The sequence below is a fragment of the Bactrocera tryoni genome, unplaced genomic scaffold (genome assembly GCF_016617805.1).
Source record: "Bactrocera tryoni isolate S06 unplaced genomic scaffold, CSIRO_BtryS06_freeze2 scaffold_227, whole genome shotgun sequence".
Classification (NCBI taxonomy): Eukaryota; Metazoa; Arthropoda; class Insecta; order Diptera; family Tephritidae; genus Bactrocera; species Bactrocera tryoni.
The window spans coordinates 22,607-38,954 of record NW_024395952.1 but is presented as its reverse complement, the minus strand read 5'-3'; the positions used below and the strand labels follow the sequence as shown (position 1 = coordinate 38,954).

The 16,348-nt window shown below is 40.4% G+C and overlaps 1 pseudogene; it reads right to left on the bottom strand.

Annotated features, from left to right (window-relative positions):
• Positions 1 to 14,864: 14,864 nt before the first annotated feature.
• Positions 14,865 to 16,008, bottom strand: LOC120780197 (annotated as a pseudogene).
• Positions 16,009 to 16,348: the final 340 nt, after the last annotated feature.

The window sequence follows — 16,348 nt, the reverse complement described above, 5'->3', positions numbered from 1 at the left end:
CGCATTTTCAAACGATATTAATTCTAGCACATAACGAATAGAACATACGGGTTTTACGTGTAAAATACTGCAAAAACCCGAAAATTTAAAGTTATAGCTTAATTTACAATTTAAACGTGTAAAATATGTGCATCATCTCGATCATTCGATATAACGGCTAACGTTACATAATCTTGAGCATACGATTTAACGGCGCGTATGTGTGTGCAAACAAAATGAAGTTTTTAATATAAAACGAAGTACATAATTCGCAAAAATGAGAACCACTATAGCCCTGACAGACGAGCAAAATTAATGCGCCTTAAGCAACGCTAATGCGCATTGCAATTTTATGGTGACAGACGTCAGATAGTGAAATTTGTTTATTTATTTCAAAAAAAAGTGAAATAAAAATGAATAAGATAAATTATTATTAGAAAATTTGGTAATTTTGGAAAATCAATATAAATTTTACGAAAAAATTCGTTTATTATTAACTACGTTAAATGATAATAGAGTGAAATTAAAAGCAATAATTGATTGTAATGCGGAAATAGTCTGCGAAAAAGTTAAGAATAATGGAAAAATGGATAGCAAACTGTGCGTTGTTAATTAGCCCTGACAGACGAAAGCGCTAATATGCAATTAGCAGAATTTACCAAATTTGGGTGGGCAACACTGCTCAAAAATGGCCGATTTTTGCTATTTTTTGACAGATGTCGCTTGAAGTCTGCCGCCTCCTTTGCGTTTGCAGCATCAGAGGTAAGCAGTTTTATATTGCTAATTAAATTATGTGCAAGTATATTAACAAAAACAAATTTTAATGTTTTTAGATGGCAGAAAATAAACAATGCACAGTTGTCAATATAGGCTCAACGAATTAATACAATGAGAGAATGAAGAGAAACCTTAAACGAATATGAATGAAACGTACCGATAAATTCCCATCAAATGTAATTGTTATGTGAAAAACTTAGTAGCAAATACATAAAGTATATTTAACAATCGATGGCATTACAATACCAGTTAATTTGTATTTGGTAGGCGATCAACTATTACCTAGAGACATTTTACTAGGGCAAGAAAACTTTATAAACAATATAAGAAATTAAAGTTTAAGTAATAAAACGTTACTATCGACGTTTAAACAAATGAATTATGAAAGAAATATTCTCACTTCCAAATATTGAAGAATGTCTTTAGGAAACAGCGCGCTATAAATATTTTACAACACTTGAACTGAATAGTGGGTACTATCAAGTTGAAATCGAACCAGAAAGCCGTAAGTATATATATTTTGTTACTACCGACGGCTTATACGAATTTAAAAAAATGCTAAATTAAAAAAAAAAAATCAAAAATCCAAAGAAAAGCAAAAAAAGATAATATGATTCATTATATGGACGACATACTTATCCGCAGTAATACCTACAAAGAAATGTTTCGAAAACTTACGACAGTTTTAGAAGTTTTAAAATAAGCTAATTTGGCATTGAATATTTCAAAATGCGAATAATCATCGAATGGATTGACTCCACGCCAAGCTAAAATGAACCCAATACAAAATTATGACCGACCAACAAATGAAGTTAGAAAATTTCTTGGGTTGAGTGCGTATTTTCGAAAACTCATTCCAGGTTACGCAATAATATCTGAAACTATTAGAAAACTGTTACGTAAAAATTAGATCTTTAATTTGAACTATGCCCAAGACAAAGCCTTTAATGACTTAAAGCAGAAAATGACGTTAAAACCTCTACTAGTCGCATATAGAGTAGATGGAAATCACGAAATTCAGCCAGGTGCCAGTTCAGCTCGTTTAGCAGGTGTAATGTTACAAAACGAATGTGATGGACAATAGATCGACGAGCGATACTGAAAGAAGTTTTCACAGTTACGAACTTGAAACTCTAGCTGGAGTTGCAGCGTTAGAGCGATTCCGGTACTACATCGACGGTAAAACAGTAAAAGTTGTACCCGATTGTAGCGCTGTTAAAACTGCTATGAGTAAGAGAGAATTTATTCCACGAATTGCTTGATGATGGTTGAGGATACAAGAATTCGATATCGATATTGCACATCGTCAGTGTAGAAGCATGGAAAACGTCGATGCATTAGGTAGGTGGCTAAGCGAAAATGCTAAAGAAACAAATGTAGCAACTCTACGAGAAGATAAAGTATCGATTACACAAGACGATTGGTTGTTTAATATGCAGCTACAAGAGGACGATATAATAATCTTCGAAAAGATTAAAAACAGAGATAAAAAAAATTTGAAAGAATTCTGTATTGATAAAGATATATTATTTGAATCGAAAAGGAAAGGAAGTTTTGGGTTGTTCCGAAAAGAAAGACATAAAATGTTAGAAGAATATCTCGATAAAAATGGGCACTTGAATTTCGAAAAGACCATTAACAAAATTAAAAAGTACATATGGTTCCTACGAATGCGTAATTTCGTTGAATCATATTTAAAAGCATGTATTTAATGCGCATATAACAAAAGCCAAGATGGTGAAACTGAAGTCATAGTTGACGTTTTTACGAAATATACGACCATTAAAGCAAGAAATAGTAAAGCAACGAAGCACGTATTAGAAACGTTACAAGAAGTTGCCAATGATTTGGAGTTCCTGAACGAATCATCACTGATAGAGGTACAGCCTTTACCTATAAAGATTTTAAAAGCTATTGTGCTAACAATGATATTAAACATATACTTAATGTAATACGAACACTGCGGGCGAATGGTCATGTCGAACGAGTTAATCGTACACTTTTGTCGATGTTACTCCCAAAGAAAAACATAGACAAAAAGTGGGACGAAAATCTATTCAACACCCAATGGTCAATAAACACGATGAAATATAAAACCACGGGTAAAAGTCCATTAGAGTATACTTCAAAATAAGGTTTTGTTAGCATTACACGACAATAACACTGGTCAACAAATTTGTAATATTTTTTTGTCACATGAAAATTTATATCAAATTTTGAATATACTAAGGCCACCAAATAATAATATATCAATGAAAAAAAATGTTAACATCATGTTTTCTTGTGACAACAACTTACAGAATTATTTCCTAATATCAAATAGATACTTATGATTTTCTTGAATATTTGTCTTCCTGTAGGTCGCTTTTAAGTTTCCAACAATAATCTGCTAGCATTCCTGGACTCCATTTCCCTTGACAACGCTTCTCCATTTAGGAAATGTCTTGATGGAACCTCTCACCTTGTTCATCACTCACAGCACCCAAATTTGCCGGAAAGAAATCCTGATGAGAGTCCAGCATATGTATTTTCAAAGACATATTACACCCCAAGGCTTTAAATGGTATCATAAGTTCATTTATTAAATCTTTGTAATTTTGCGCTTTATGGTTACCTTGAAAATTTTCACAACATTCACAAAACATGTCCAGGCGAGTTTTTCCTAATCATTCAGTTTTTCTTCAAAGCTCTTATCTTTCATATATTGCCGTATTTGTGGGCCTACAAATATTCCCTCTTTGATTTTCGCCTCGCTGAGTTAAAGGAATTTCTCTTTTAGATATAAAAATCCATCTCCATCTTTAGGCATAACTTTTACAAAATTTTTTATCAGGCCAAGCTTTATGTGCCACGGTGGTAAAAGTATGTCATCAGGGTTCACTAGAGGATCATTTTTAACATTTTTATGGCCTGGAGTTAGTGATTGATGCTTTGGCCACACTTTCTTTGTATAGTGACTTTTTCTGTCTCTACTGGCCTATTCACAAATAAAACAGCAAAATTTCGTATAATCAAGCTGTAGTCCAAGTAAAAGTGCAATCACTTTAAAATCACCACAAATTTTCCAATTTTCAAATATAAATCTCATATTTTCGTAAATCTCTTTCATATTAGAACCATGAGTAATCGGGACTGAAGGAAGTTTGTTTCCGTTATGCAGTAGCACTGCTTTTAAACTAGTTTTTGAAGAGTCAATAAACAGTCGCCAGTGACTTGGATCATATTCGAACTTTAATAAATGCATCACAACAGGAACTTTATTACAATAGACTAAATCACCTCGTTCAGAAAAGTAAGGTTTTATTTCATCGTCACGACTTCGAAAATAAGAAATCTTTGTACCACAAGAAAGTAAATTCCAGTCGTTTAATCTAGACCCCTAAAGCACAGCATGATTTTTAGACAGATTTAAATCACGTACTAAATCGTTTAAATCACGTAGTGTCAATAAGTGCGGTTCTTTTGAAGTTGACGGTTCATAACTTGAGTCACTATCTTCAGCTACCTTATTATGCTGACTGAGAACAAATTCCGGACTAGAATTCTCACTTTTTGATCGATTTCGAGACATCGGCACAGGCAGTTCGGCACTATGTAGGATGGGTCGAATACAAGTTTGGATACTGGATAGTGTGTTTATGTGGAACCCAGGATTTGTCTTGATTCCTCACAGGAAAACCAAAATTTCGGCGCTGAGATGTAAAAGTTAATTCTCCATACACATAACAAAAATTGTCCGGATTGTGCAAACACTTTCATGGCATATTTACGATCTAACTAATGTAAATAAAATGTTATTTAGCAAACACAGCAGTTACACAGTCGACTGAATGCAGTTATGTAAGCAAAGAAACGCATATGAGGTCAGAAATGAATATGTAGCTGTCACAAAAAAATTGGATGTGATAGAAACAAAACCGTTATATATTTTTAATCAGGGTACACCAACATAAACCAAAATCATAACAAGTTCATGTGACAAAAAGAGTGTTTACAAGTGTAATTTAAAAAGCGAAGAATATAAACCAGAAATGATAACAAGCTAAGAAGCGATACGATGATCATCATTCAAAACCAAAAAAATTCCACGTTAATGACTTAGAGCAAGTCGAAAATGAACCTTTTAGTACAGAAAGGTCGAGAAAGCTGAAGCCACGTTAAAAAAGCACCATTATAATTAAGCAAGAGCTTTGTAAAGATCGTTATTTACTTGAAGACTTGCCAAGAACAACGGCCGGTGTGTTTTACGTGGGTACATGCTGACGACAGCCTTACTCCACGAAGCTCAAAAGCACCGCGGATCAAATCAATGCGTTGATCAGCACCCTGAGAATGGTAAGCATTTTCAGTACCAATTGGCAGTGTGGAATGGACACACTAACCACCTTGTTCGGGTTCGAGGCCCATCTAAAACCTCTGGCGTGCTTTGGGACGTGCACCCGGTTGCAATGCAACTCCACATTCAACTGACAAAGTCATTTCTTCCCGCGTTTGGGTTTCAACCACAACCACCACGATACTCCCCGAGGGGCCAGTCCGCATGAGCAGGTTGGAGTTACCTCCAAGGGCTCCTGCTCCCGTGGTACTAGAATTAAGTCTCAGTTGAGCTTCCATACGGCTCTGGACTGGTGGCCAGGGGTTGGACCCCATACACACATCACTTACACACACCAATCATGCAAAAACTAATCCTTATTTGCAAAAATGCATTCAGAGGCCCATGTCCCGTAAGCAGGAAACCGAGACTCAGACAAAATCTGAAGTCTGGGTTATCCTCAACGAACCCCACGTCCCGAATGTACTCGTACGTCACTCGGTCGTTAGGACTATTGTCCCAACGTTCTTGCCACCTACACCTGACCCTATCATCTAGAAGCCTCTTGCTCCCTAGATATCCCTCCCTCTCCACATCATCGTCAGAAATCCAGTCATTCCGCAGCAATGACACACTCAAGCCCCTTCTTAACCTGAATGAAACAGCACGCTGTATGACAATCAGGTCAAGAGGGGGCGCACCTAACAAAACCTGCATCGCATCCGTTGAAACGGTGCGACATACAGGCAAACAAGTAAGCATCATACAACGCTCGATTGAGAGGAGTTTTTGAGACCCCCAGACAGTCGTGGGTGTCTCCCACCATACAGGGGCTCCATAAGTGGCACAGGCCACAAACAAGCCACGATATATGATGCGGACAGCATGACGTCCGAGACCCCAATCGCTCCTCAAAATCCGTCGTATTTTGCCTACGGTTGCCTACAGTCGCTCCTTCACATTCGCCAAGTGTGGAGTAAAACAAATCCTTTCACTCATGGTCAGTCCCAGATATTTGACTTACGTCACATATCTGATGCTGACCCCATTCACACGGACAATCGAAGGACGAACCGGCGACAATCTGACCTTAAGCAGCATTGTCACCGTTTTTTCTCTCGATATGTCCACCCCCACACCTAAACCCCAAGAATTAACGATCTCTAACTCAGACCTCGAGCTACCTTCAACCATAAGAAGAAGGTCGTCCGCATACGCGCAACACTTACAGAGTGGCTCGAGCTGCCCAAGCAAAGTGTCCATCAAAAGGTTCCAAATATATGGACCACAGATGGAACCCTGCGGGCAGCCACTAACCACTCCAATCTCCACACTCCCATTCATGCCGGCAAGAGAGAGCCGAAAAATAACTCCGCCAAAGAGTAATTTCCGGACAGCCAAGCTCCTCCAGCCGTTGCACCACTCGATCCCGGCTTAGGTAGTCAAACGCCCCCTTGAAGTCAACAAATATGTCAAGGACACGCTTTTGACACTCTCCCTAACGACATTCTGAACATGAAACCACGCATCCTCTATACTGCGTCCTTTCCTGAACCCAAACTGCCTATCCGACCACATGCCCCGCGTTAGCTCCTGAAGCCGTTCCACCATGACTCTTTCCAGCACTTTTCCGTTCAAACCATCAAAACCTGGGGACCGTTTAGACCTAACCAGGCCAAAGGCGTACCCCAATTGGCCATCATCTAATGGAGGGACAGGCACCTCTTGTGCTTGAGGTACCTGGACTTCCAACCTAGGAAAGAACGCCCGCACACTCTCTGCACGACGATAACAAAGTGTCACCGACGCGAAGAGAGGTGACATCCTCCCTCCTACGACCCCGGCAGATCTTGAAGACCTGACCCCAGGGGTCGTTCCTATCCTGTCTCACAAAACTCCTCCAATCTTCCTCTTTAATTTTAACTAACATCTCTTTTTATCCCCTATCCGCACAACTAAATTCGTACCTAAGCTGGAACAGCCTATCAGAATTGGATCGTCGGACGCTTTGAAACTTTCACCTGACAGTCCTCCTCTTCAAGGCCAACTCACGCGTCCACCATTTAATCTTACTAATCTTATGACTTTCTCACCTCCTAAATACCCTATCATTTAACCCCCAAACTACCCCATGTACCCGGATACCGCTTCCCTAACCGAGAGTCCATATTGGTTCCAGTCAGTACCAGTGGTACGCCATCGCCGCAATGGACTCTCATAAGGCAAATTATGGTTACCCCTCAATCCTCACCATCCCTTAACCTCCCATCTAACGCTGAAAATCCTACTTGCTGTCTCATTCATAAGCGTCACGTCAATATCGCTCACGCCCCCCGGCCCATCGAACGTATACCATTTGCTCGGCTCATTCAAAATGTGGAGACTTTTAGCCACCACCCATTCGCATAATGCCTTGCCTCGACTGTGGCTTTGGTATCCAGACGAATGCCGGGATACCTTACTAAACCACATCGAGGACGAAGCATTCGCATCCAGCCCTAGGATAAATGGGCCACTACTGGCAAGTAGTGGTGCTGGAGGCGCAGACATCGGTGCCGACGGAGCCGGCATTGGCCTGCTCGTCGTCGAGGAGTGTCCCCCGCAACTTCCTTTAAGGGCGTCAACTTGACCGCGAAGATGGGCATTCTGGGTAATAACCGTCATCAATAGCGCCTAATATTTTGACGCAAGCCCCAACAGCCCCTTCGGGGTCCCTGCATCAAAATTCTTGTCCTCGAATACTAGCTCTTTCAGCTCCCCCGTAATCCGTTTGGCAGCCTCAACATGGCTGACTGCCCCACCCCCAACAACAACTGCTCCCCGCGAATACTCCCGCTTTTTTGCGGCCACTTTGGCACGCTCGGCACCCGTGGCCGTCCCACTACGACTTCCGCGCCCTCCCTCGATTTCCCCTTCATGACGCGGCGACCCCGTACGCGCAACCGCTTTGACAGCGTTGGCCACATTGGCACTCCCGCCACAACTCCCGCTCTCACCCTCACTTCCGCCGACTTGGTACGGCGACCCCAAACGCGCAACCGCTTTACAAGTGGTGGCCCCATTGGCATTCCCACTACACTCCTCGCTCCCTCCCTAGCTTCCGCCCTCTTTACGTGGCGACCCCAAACGCGCCTTACTCCTCGGTGGAGACCTAACCGTCGCTCTGTAGAACGGCGGATTCTCCGCTTCCAGCGAGGGCCTTGGTCCTCCTCTTCCATCCAAGAGGCATCTCGCTTCCCAACTAACCTCTCAGTCGAACTGATCCGAGGTGCGTACGTCTGGAGCGTGCTCGCAGTGGCACAGCCCACAACCCCAACCAGTGGTCGAATTAAGGCCACTCAATTGGCCGCCGGCCGGACAAAGTCCCCATAACGGTTCGGAGTCGACCGAGTGCCAACAACACGGAGCTACACTGGAACCGTGCGAAGCTTCCGCCAATAACAACAACGTGGATGACTACGTTGTCCGCATATACATTATGGTAATAATAAAAAAATATTACTCACCCGTTATGTCAGTACATAAAAATGCACAAAATTGCACAAAACTGTGTACTCGCACAAAATACTCGCGGTCACTAACCCACGCTACCCACGATCGCACAAACAATTTCACTAAACCGCTATGCACACGCGCCAGGCAATAACGGTGCCAGCCAAATCGCGTAAACAAGTTACCGCACAAAAGGGAATCGCAAAAAAAATCACCGAAAAATACACTTTAAATATCGCAACGTTGCGCACGCACGTCTATCCGCGTCGACAGTCAACTGACGAATGACAGGAATAAAGGGATGTTAAACTTATTCCAGTGTGAGAGCGCCTCAAAATTAACGTTTTTTATAACATTTTCCATTATGGCCAGATTGAACAAAATAACAATTTTTGGGCATTTATCAACCCAATAACCAACATTTAGTACCAATAAAAATTACTAGATAGTGGTTATTTATTATATGGAGAAACTATTTAAATCTTTTTAAAGAATATTATAACAACTTACTTCTGTCCTTTCAATTTCCAATAATAGGATTTAAGCTTGTTAGCTCTCAATCATTAAATGTTTTTAATAATTTTCAAATTATAAAACGTTTCACAAATTTATTTAATTTTCATTGTTTTACATTTTTTATAAGTGGTCTTGAACGATGCAACAAATCCCTCCGTTTACACATTTTTTTGGTAAGATTTCAATCTGGCCATCGCTCGTTTCCAATTGATAAACGTCAAAACCTACTGAACTCGATTAGCTGTGAGAGAGGAGTTAAACATCTCTTTATCTCTGCGAATGACTTGCCAAGAAGAGAATCCAATGTGGTTTTACGTGGGTATCTGCCTTAGGAGGCTCAAATCCACGGTACTTTCCATTGCTAGAAGCACATAGATCAAAACAATGCGTTGATCAGCGCCCAAAGCGTAAGGTGTGCACCCACACTACACTCTGGAAGAACCAAGGCATGAGTGCCGCCACACACACATACACTTTGGTTCCAATTGGTAGGGTGAAAACCAAAAGAAACACCCTAGCCACCTTGGTCGGGTACGAGGCCCATCTAAAACCTCTGCCGTACTCTAGGTCCGGCACCCGGCCGCAGTGCGACTCCACATCGTACAAAGGCCCTTCCTGCATTTAGGTTTAAACCACAGCCACCACGAATCTCCACAAAGGGTCAAAAACCCAATGAGCAGATTGGAGCGAACTCCAAGGGCAAACTGCTCCCCGTGGTACCAAGTTTTAGTCTTTGGTGTGACCTGTAGCCCAAGTTTTCGCTTAAGCTACTGCCAGCCGAGCCCCTAGGAATTCCTAAGACTTCCCAAGAACCCGGCTATATGACTGACATGTGTCTCGTAAAACCCTCCGTAAACGAAATCGTAAACGAAAATACGGTCAAATACCAGGAATAAAACATACAGTGTATAATAACCATTTTTTACGATGAATACTATAGCACTATATCTGACATGGACTATGCTGACATATCGGAGGCAAGCCCTGAATGACAGACACAGTGCATGCGGGATTTTAGTCGCCTTTTACTACAGGCATGCCTTACCGCGGGTATATTCCCCCCGTACCCAAGGGGGTCCCCCCTAGGCGCAGAGGGAACTTGCCAAGAACAACGTCCGGTGTGTTTTACGTGGGACCTGCTGACGACAGCCTTACTCCACGGAGCTCAAAAGCACAGCGGATCAAATCAATGCGTTGATCAGTGCCCTGAGAATGCAAAGCATTTTCAGTACCAATTGGCAGCGTGGAATGGATACACTAACCACCTTGGTAGGGTTCGAGGCCCATCTAAAACCTCTGCCGTGCTTTGGGTCCGGCACCCGGTTGCAATGCAACTCCACATTCAACTGACAAAGTCAGTTCTTCCCGCGATTTGGGTTTTAGCCACAACCTCCACGATACTCCCCGAGGGGCCAGTCCGCACGAGCAGGTTGGAGCGAACTCCAAGGGCTCCTGCTTCCCGTGGTACCAGAATTAAGTCTCCGGTCAGACCTCGTAGCCGAAACTAATACCAGTTGAGCTTCCATACGTCTCTGGACTGGTGGCCAGGGGTTGGACCCCATACACACATCACTTACACACACCAATCATACAGAAACTAATCCTAATTTCCAGCCAACCGCCTTCGCCGCTTAAATAGTTCACGCGCAAACGACCCTAACTGTTCGGTATTCCGACTGATCCAAAAATGCATTCAGAGGCCCATGCCCAGTAAGCAGGAAACCCAGACTCAGACAAAATCTGAAATCTGGGTTATCCTCAACGAACCCCACGTCCCGAATGTACTCGTACGTCACTCGGTCGTTAGGACTATTGTCACAACGTTCTTGCCACCTACACCTGATCCTATCATCTAGGAGCCTCTTGCTCCCTAGATATCCCTCCCTCTCCACATCATCGTCAGAAATCCAGTCATTCCGCAGCAATGACACACTCAAGCCCCTTCTTAACCTGAATGCAACAGCACGCTGTATGACAATCAGGTCAAGAGGGGGTGCACCTAACAAGACCTGCATCGCATCCGTTGAGACGGTGCGACATACAGGCAAACAAGTAAGCATTATGCAACGCTCGATTGAGAGGAGTTTTTGAGACCCCCAGACAGTCGTGGGTGTCTCCCACCATACAGGGGCTCCATAAGTGGCACAGGCCACAAACAAGCCACGATATATGATGCGGACAGCATGACGTCCGAGACCCCAATCGCTCCTCAAAATCCGTCGTATTTTGCCTACGGTTGCCTACAGTCGCTCCTTCACATTCGCCAAGTGTGGAGTAAAACACATCCTTTCACTCATGGTCAGTCCCAGATATTTGACTTACGTCACATATCTGATGCAGACCCCGTTCACACGGACAATCGGTGGACAACACGATGACAATCTACCTTTCAGTAGCATTGTCACCGTTTTGTCCATCGATATGTCGACCACCACACCTAAACCCCAAGAATTAACCTTCTCTAAGAGATCTCCTCCCGCCCGCTCTAGCTCAGACCTCGAGCGACCTTCGACCATAAGAAGAAGGTCGCCCGCATACGCACAACATTTACAGAGTGGCTCGAGCTGCCCAAGCGGAGTGTCTAACATAAGGTTCCAAATATATGGACCACAGATGGAACCCTGCGGGCAGCCTTGAACAACTCCGATCTCCACACTCCCATTCATGCCGACAAGAGAGGCCTTTCTGTCCGAAAAATAACTCCGCCAAAGAGTAATTACTTGCCAAGAACAGACCGAACGTCACGTCACTATACTTCAATCTGCGCTTCCGATAAGATGAACTCGTGGAGCAAAATTCCCTCAAATTTTGAAGACCGCTACATTGCCAGGATAGCATACTCTAGGTTAACCCCATGAAAATTTTTATATGAGTGGTATCACCGGCGCATCAGCAGCAGCAATTGCAATTAAACCGCCAACGCGTAACAAAGCCTTCTGAGCAATTATCTATTATATTATATGAACTTTGTGAAAATTCCTGGGCAATAATCTATTAATATTATAATTAAATCCAGGAAACTTTGTGAACGTTCATTTTACTATTTAAATAAAAAATCATCCTGAAAAGAACAGGTTCCCCTTTTCACAAATTAATTTAATTCGGAATAAATTTGGTAAATGGTTAGACTTAGTATGTGTTGATACCCCTTCAAAGTGTTCCGTTATTCAGAGTAATGTTATTGTTCTACCTGAGGACTCGCATAATTCCGCTTTGGAAATAACTGCTGAAATCGTAGACTTCTGTAAACGGTTTAACTTTGCAAAATCTAACTAACAAGTAGGGAAGAGCTAAGTTCGGATGCAACCGTACATTTTATACTCTTGCTGCTTGCAGGAATCAAAGCCAGGGAAATACCTTAAGGAGTAAAATGTCAACCAGAAGATCTGAGTACTATATACATATAACTCTTACACTATTCGACATATTCGCAATAAGGTTGTTAGAAAAATGAAAATCATACATATGTAGTATATGTGAGTCGGGGTAGTATCGAGTACCTTACACACAATCATCAATCACATGGAATAAGGTCAGCCGGATGTTCAAAAATCCTTATATTAGTTAAATGGCAGGTAGGTCAAGTTTTCGTCCAATTTTATGTACAAAGTTACACTGTCAGGAAAGAATTCTGCCTGAATTTCAATTGTCTATCTTACATATTGACCGATATTTTCGGTCAAAAATAAACTATTCAGTTTGTGAGGCCTTAACAGTTTTGTTTTGATTTGGGAAACCATTGGTCACAAGGTGGCATACTCGAAAGGCATTATTCTTGCAAATTCTTATCCCGTTATATTTTTTATTTCTTGATTTGAACAGTGGAAAGTGAAAAAGTCAAATGAAATTTAAAATTATGTTATATGGGAAGTAAACGTCGTTATAGTCTGAATTCGCCCATTTTTCCACTATGGGAATTTTAGAAGAATGTCAAATAAAAAATTAAAATTTTATGCCCACAGGTCCCCCTTTCTACTGCGATCCCCTCTGCGAAATTACTATATCTTAATAAGGTGTTTAGTTACGGCACTTTATAGATTTTGGTCAATGGCATTTTGTGGTCATGGTAGTGGTCCCATTACGCCCATCTACGAACTCGTGTTTTGTACTAAAGAACCCGCATCCCAATTTTCATCAAGGTACCTCAATTTCTACTCAGACAGACAGTCAACCGAATTTCAACTTTTCTCGTACAACCGTTAAGTAAACAAAACTACTTGTATTAGACTCTGTAGCAATATGTTGCTACTTTCTACTATAAATTGGCCTGACTATTATGGGGATATTTTAATAGAACTGGTTCACTTGTCGACTATTCGAAACATTATGCACTGCGTGAATTTCGTCCGCTATGAAAAATAAATTTAATAAAAATGAATGACAAGTATTTTTAATTCATCTCTTAAACAATGTATATTTTCTTCAATAAGTAAACAGTCATTCATAATCCTTTGCATAAAAGGGGACTTAAGTCATACATTGAAATTAAGAGGGGTATTGTAAAACTATTAAATATGTATGTATGTCTAAGCGTTTTGAGGCTTTCATTGCGAACAATATAACTTTTTCGATGTATCCGTTAATTTCTTTTTCTCAGCATGGATTTCGTAAAGGGAAATATACTCTAACAAATTTACTTGAATTTGTAAACCACGTATCATTGGGTTTTAGGGGACACAAGCGTTCGGGTATTATATACACTGACTTCACCAAGGTTTTCGATTAAGTAGATCTCTTGATTTTAAACATATTTTTGATCTTCTGGGCGTTCAACCAATATTTCTTCAATGGATAAGTATATTGCTTAATAATATAACATAATGTGTCAGATGTTCCACAAGATAGTCATTTTAGCCCGATCCTGTTCATCTTATTTTTTAACGATATCTCTTCTGTCATTGAGTTTTCAAATATTTTATTATATGCCGACGATGTATAGCTTTTTAAATCATGTACATCAATTGATGAAAGGTGTCTGTTGCACACTTAACTGCTGAAGACTTAAACAATTTGGAGCTTGGTGTGATAGAAATGATTTGTCATTAAATTTTCAAAAATGTAAGACAATGTGCTTTTCTCGTAGATCTGGGTTTCCATGTCCTTATGTAATAATATAAATACTATTTACTAGAGCGAGTTTTTAACTTTGTTGATTAGTGAGTTACTAAGGAACCTAACCTTAATTTTGATTGATACCTTGAAAGCAAAGACTATTCTCAGTTTTGATAAACGTTGGTCTAAAGAATTTAGAGATCCTTATGTTACGAAAACACTTTTTACAACTTTGGTTAGGCCTATATTGAAATGAGGCTCTGTTATATTGAATCCTAGTTACCAAATCCATTCTGACAAGTTAGAGTCGGTACAAAAAGTTTTTACTTTTCGTCTTAGGGCATTTCCGATGGCATTCTGGATTAAGTCTTCCTCCATACAGTAGTCGTTTAAAACATGCTTGGTGTTATATTCTTAGTAAAAATTCTGAATACAAAAGTTAGTACAGAAGAATCGCGAAACAGTTAACCAAAATGGCCCAAGATGTTTTTCTTTTTCGAATTATGACTCGCATGACTCACTTTTATTCATAACAAAACAGAGACTTTGATTTAATTTAAACTTTCCACATTATACATACATACTAACGTACATATAAATTTGTAAGGGCTGGTTAAAAGAAGTGGTCGAGACTTGTTTGTTTCTTTTCTTTTGTGTAATATCTCCTGACAATATTTGAGCGCATATTAATAAGATCTGATATCTGATTTGTATCATTCTTGTTTTCATACCACTATATCAAGATATTGATGCAATCACCTCTTTGCATATCTTCCTCGATAACCGGTTCTTCAATTTCATTGTCAGACACTTCGAAATCTTCATCATCTTCCGTATTTTGGTCATCGTTCCAATTTTCGATGTATTTACTGCTGACATCCACCTTGGACTGTAATGATTGTACCTCTCGAAGAGTATAATCGAGAGAACTATTTGATTTAATCAGTGTAAGCAGTGTCGTCTTCACTGTCGTATTGGTCATCGTCCAACTGTTTTATATTTCTCCAAGCTTTGGCACAGCTCTTGGCAATTCATCCCTTGCAGATTTAAGAAGCAAGAAGACTTCACGAATTGAATATCCTTTCAAAATATTTTAAACCGGAACGCTTTCTTGAGCTACAATGTTCCATAACAGTTTAGCCCAGGATCGTAACTTGAGCAGTCTAATAGGACTTTGATCCATGGCTTGCAAAATAGCTGTCACGTTAAGTGGTAAAAGCATTGCCACAATCTTTCCATCATCTGACTGTAACTTGTCAATTGACTTATGTATGGCCAGTAAAGTTGTCAATCAGCAATAATGCTCTGGGTGGTAAATTATTTTCAGCAGAAAATTTGCGAACCTGAAAAATATTTTGGCACACTTAAAATTAAAAATGATAAAAAAAAAATAAATTTACCTTCTTAATAAATGAATGATGGAACCAGCAGAAAAATAGCTCTGAATTCATCCAAGACATTTGCGAGTTAGCATATTGTAATGGGTTTTCAAATCCCTTGACGCAACGGGGGTTTGCAGATTTACCAATGGTTTCAACTTATGCGAACCATCTGCGTTCGCTCACAACATAAATGTAATTTTACCCTTAGCAATTTTTCGGCCAAGTGCCGTCTTTTCGTTTTCCGCGACAATTGTTTTATTGGGCAGAAAACGATAAAATAATCCAGATTGTTCTGCATTTTTGGTAGCAAATTATAAATTAATGGCGTTATTTCTGACTTGTCGCTTGAGAGGAACCCCCCACAAATTTTTAAGTCGTGAAACCGTATCGTTTCTTGAAATTTGCTACCCATCTATTACTTGCATGCAATTGTTTTCCAGGGTGCAATTTGGCAAATTCGAGCTTAGCTGTTGCCTTTAAAATTGGACTACTCATTTCACAATGTCTTTGGCTTAAAAACCGTTTATACAACCTTGCGTTCTTGAGGCAAGGATATTACGATTTATGTAAGGTTTTCTTGGTTGGCTCTTCGTTTGTGCTTTCCATTGCCTTCAAAATTCCATGACGTTTTTTCTTTATTTATGAGATGGCCGCCTTAGATACATCATAATTCAACGCCAAACGATATACCTTCATCGATTTTTCTTAAAATCTCAGCTTTTTGACGAAATTTTAATCTGATTTGCAATAACTTTTTCTGCTTTGTTGACATTTTTTAACACACTGACTATAAAAAACTCACAAGTTCAAACGTTCATGACAAACTACGTGTGGA